The following is a 5,193-nucleotide window of genomic DNA, read 5'->3' on the forward strand; positions in this document are numbered from 1 at the left end:
AAAGTAAATCCTCTCATTTTACTGTTCTTCAGGAGTGCCTTGGTGATAATTGCTTGTCTTTATATACACAATTTAGAATCAGCCTAAGTCACACACACACTCCCCTGTACATCACCTCACCCACCCATACACCAAAGGAATTTTACTTTACTTCATGGAATTTCTGTATCATTGAATTGAATTATACCAGGGAAAAGTGACATCTTTTAAATATTGAGTTTTCCAGTACATAAAAGTGTTATTGCAATCCATTTATTTCCTTATTTTAAATTTCTCTCAAATTATTTTCTAGTTTACTAAATAAACTTCCTGCAAGGTTTTCATTTCCATTACTTTTAAAATTTTCATATCTTAGTTCCTATTTAAATAGTATTTTCAATGTCTACTTATTTTTGCTTTTCTATGTGGAAATAAGGGTTTCCCAGGTGGTCCTAGTGGTAAAGAACCTGCCTGCCAATGCAAGAGACATAACAGATGTGGGTTCCACCCCTAGATCAGGAGGATCCCCTGGAGAAGGAAATGGCTACCCTCTCCAGTATTCTTGCCTGTAGAATTCCATGGACAGAGGAGCTAGGCAGGCTATACAGTCCATAGGGTCACAGAGAATTGGACATGACTGAAGCGACTTAGCATGCACACACATATGAAAATGATTTGTGTTTGTTGATTCTGTATCCACTACACATGTTGAATTCATTTATTATGTCTAATAACTTCATTATAGATTATTAAATATTTTCCACATATTCAAATATAACCTCTTCCAACAAATAGGTTAATAAAACCCTGGTGGCTCAGATGGTAAAGAATCTGCCTGCAGTGTGGGAGAATCAAGCTTGATCCCATTGGGAAGATCTCCTGGAGAAGGAAATGGCTACCCTCTCCAGTATTCTTGCCTGGAGAGTTCCATGGACAGAGGAGCCTTGCAGGATATAGTCAATTGAGTCACAAAGAGTCAGACATGATTGAGTGACTAACACTTTACAATGTTCACATATGCATTTTATTCTCTCTCTCTCTCTCTTTTTTCCCCCACTGTATAGGCTAGAATCTCTACTAAAATGTTGAATACAAACTAAGAGAAAAATCCCTTTCCTTGGTTCAAATTACAGGAGGACATGTTTTAATATTTTTTTATTTAATTTTGTTTGTTAGTCCTACTGTATTTTTAAAAATTACTTTAGTGTCATCCTTTACTGAAAGCATTCTTTAACTTCTTATTTCCCAAACTAAGTTAAATACCATTCTAATATCACAAGTTCAATGTGGATCATTTTACTATATGATTTATCTTATAATTTTATGCTAAATTACTTTATTATTTATCTAATAATAGTTTGTCCCTCTAGAATATGAAATTTAAGTGAAAACTGGGTTTTTCTTCTCTGTAATGCATCACTGTAACTACACAATATAGTTATGTGAAGCTTTTTTAGATATGAAAACAAAATCAGTCACCATATGAATTCTCTTTAGTGATGATAGTCAATGCTATATGGAAGAGAACAACCATGCAGCTGATCCCTGCCACAATACTGGACAATGCATGTGATACAATCAAATTATATTATTATAAACCATAAATTTTGGGTATAATTTGTTGTGCAGCAACAGAATATTGAAACAGAGGACTTCAAAATGGCTACAAAACCAACTTTTATATTTTACTTCCTTTAGTATTCTCAATGGGTAATTTGTAATAGCCACAGTTGTCATCTGTTACTGTCATCTGCATATTATCTCCTCTGAAATGATTGCTATAATTTTGGTGTGCCTTTTAGATCTCTTTTTTGATGACATGATACCTACTCAAAGAAGAGAACTAGCTGATAGATGAATTATGGTCTTATGAAAAATAATTTAAACACATAATATAATAAGAGAAAGACAGATTTAAAAAGAAAAAAAAAAAACCTTCCTCAGATTGCATCACTTCCCAATCAGTTTGACTGAAAATGATCCAGTGTACTGTCCATAGTTCAATTCTTTCCATTTGAAGAAATACAAGATCTTTTTAATAGTAACTTCTTTTAGTTTAATATAGTGATTCTGTCTTATCAAGTATAATCCTTTACAACCAGGAAGACTTGGGAAAATAATGCATTTTTATTTTAATTTCAATTATATAATCGCCAAAAGAATTTTTTTTAAAAAAAAAAAGCAAGAGATCTTAGAGAATGGTTAACACTATATGGGCAGAAAAGGATTGATTTCCATACATCTTATATCTCTGAACAGCAAACATGAATTCATATTTTTTGCATTAGTAAAAATTAAGTTAACAAATTATCAAGATGCTAGTAGCATGATTTGGCTACATAAAACATATCTACAGAGAAGAATTCAGAAAGAAGCAAAGGGTAAAAATTCATTGCCACACTACAAAAATTTAAGGGTCATTATGCAGTTTTATATTTAATCTTTACAGAAGGATCAAATTGAAGTCATTGAAAGGTAAAATGTCTAAAGTTAAAAACACATAGATATTTAACAACTGTCCCCCAAACTTTTGCCATCTGTATTATCTAAAAACATCATGAAAAGGCGGGGGGTGGGGGAAGTGCATGATAGTTATATGAACAGGAAAGTACAAAAATATCTATGGTTTTAAGGGAAAAGGTAAGTAAGTGATACTATATTTTCTTTTAAAATTGCAAATCACCAGTAAATTTGTGGACTGAATATAATATCACCTAAATACATAGTTTCTTATCAGCAAGACACCATAATATAATCCTGATATTTTAAAAATCCAGCATAAAACAATAAGGCCAGGAATGAATGAATATAATATATCTATTAATCATGTGGAAAGAGCAACCTATTTCTGATTATACAATGGCAAAATTAAATAGGAAAACAGAAAATGAGTTTAAATCAAGCAGCTAATGCTTTAAATTAAGGTAGCAGTTTTCTCAAGGCTGTCAAGACATCCTTGTTTCTCAGTGTGTATATCAGGGTGTTAAACATCAGGGTGATAGTGTTATAGAAAAATGAGAGAAATTTGTCTGTTCTGAAGAATTTCTGGATTTAGGTCGTAAATATGTAACGATTGCAGATCCAAGTAATAAAGTCACAACCATGACATGAGATGAGCAGGTGGAGAAAGCCTTTGCTCTTCCTGTTGCCGATGGCAACTTCAGGATGGTGAAGGTGATTCTACTGTAGGAGCCAAGAATCAGCAGAAAAGGGACCATGACAAAAAGCGCAGAAACCGTAAAGACCAACATCTCGTTCAGAATATTGTCCCCACAGGCCAGCTTCAGTACTGGGGGGATGTCACAGAAGTAATGATTGATTTGGTTGGACCTACAAAAGGACAGAGAGAAAATCTGGCACGTCTGCCCTACCTGAATTGGAATTCTACCAGCTGGACATGGGCCTTGTGGTTCATGACCAGAGGATAGTGCAGGGGGCTACAAATGGACTCATAGTGATCATAGGTCATCACTGTAAGAAGCAGGCACTCTATGTTTCCAAATATAAGGACAAAATTCATCTGTGTTGCACAAACAAGCAAAGAAATATGTCTTTTCTGAGTCCAGAGGTTTATGAGCATTCTAGGAAGAGTGGCAGACACATAACAGATTTCCAAGAAGGAAAAATTACTGAGGAAAAGTACATGGGAGTCTGGAGAGTCTGGTCTGTTTCTGCTTATGAGAATAATGATGCCCTTTCCCACCAGAGTTATCACAGAGATAAACAGAAACATCACAAAAAGAAATATTTGAGTTGGGAACTTCAGAAAATCCCAAAAGAACAAATTCCATCATTGAAGTGAGATTCACATTTGCTAGATATTTTTGAGGTTCCATATGTGAAAATAGTACAATTAGACATTTATCTTTTTGTTTTGTAATTCTATAAATTAAAGGGATTTAGAGGAATCATTAATAATATATAAGATTTCTATTCTCTATTAATGTCTAGTATTTTATATCCTGGACTCAACGCAACTGTGGTCTAATGGAGACTATGTATGCTAAATTCTAAATATAAAAGCATAAGTTGCATTTTAAGGTTTAACTTGAAATAAAAGTGATCATTTTGAATCTGTTTGTGTTCAGAGCAAAATCTATCCATTTTACTTATAATAAAAAAGCAAAATTCTAAAGTAGAAATATTTGCATCCCACTTTCTCAGTGGTAAGGCACCACCAAATTCTGTAATGTATTTTTAAGGAATTTCCAAAGTCTTCCATTGGAACTTTCTCAAGCATAAAGCATGCCTTTCCTTCCATATTCTTCAATGATAGCTCTTACTTCTTGTGTGCATACTATATTTGACACCAATCTGGCTGCCTTTATCTACTAAAATAAGCAACATAGCCAACAGGCGTTATAAAGCAGGAACTTTCATTTATCTTTTACAAGGATGCAGCTTATGTTTGACAGTGTTCTTGACTTATTGGTTGTTTAAGTAATAATGACAAACTTGAAGGAATTACACTGATGATATGATTTCTGAAACTCTGCCTGGTATATTTACTCTCAAATACCTAATGATGTGTCAGGGGTCACTTTCATTTAAAAATTATCATGCTAATAATATATCTAAGATGCAGCACATGAAAATTAAAACTGAAAAGTGTAAATTATTTAAAATATGGCTAATACACAGTTGTCAAAAGTATCAAAATCAGATAATATGTATATTTTAGCTAGTAGATAGGTGAGCAAGTATAGTTTCAGTTCAGTTCAGTTCGGTTCAGTCACTCATTCGTCTCTGACTCTTTGCGACCACATTAATCGCAGTACACCAGGCCTACCTGTCCATCACCAACTCCCAGAGTTCACTCAAACTCACATCCATCCAGTCAGTGATGCCATCCAGCCATCTCATCCTCTGTCGTCCACTTCTCCTCCTGCCCCCAATCTTTCCCAGCATCAGAGTCTTTTCCAATGAGTCAACACTTCGCATGAGGTGGCCAAAGTACTGGAGTTACAGCTTTAACATCATCCCTTCCAAAGAAATCCCAAGGCTGATCTCCTTCAGAATGGACTGGTTGGATCTCTTGCAGTCCAAGGGACTCTCAAGAGTCTTCTCCAACACCACAGTCCAAAAGCATCAATTCTTCGGAGTTCAGTCTTCTACAGAGTCCAACTCTCACATCCATACATGACGACAGGAAAAACCATAGCCTTGACTAGCCAGACCTTTGTTGGCAAAGTAATGTCTCTGCCTGTCAATATG

The 5,193-nt window shown here is 34.7% G+C and overlaps 1 pseudogene; it reads right to left on the reverse strand.

The window, feature by feature from the left end:
• Window positions 1-2,898: 2,898 nt before the first annotated feature.
• On the reverse strand, window positions 2,899-3,815 carry LOC104987562 (annotated as a pseudogene).
• Between the last annotated feature and the right edge of the window lie 1,378 nt (window positions 3,816-5,193).

This window comes from Bison bison, unplaced genomic scaffold (genome assembly GCF_000754665.1).
Source record: "Bison bison bison isolate TAMUID 2011002044 unplaced genomic scaffold, Bison_UMD1.0 scf7180017846103, whole genome shotgun sequence".
Lineage (NCBI taxonomy): Eukaryota > Metazoa > Chordata > Mammalia > Artiodactyla > Bovidae > Bison > Bison bison.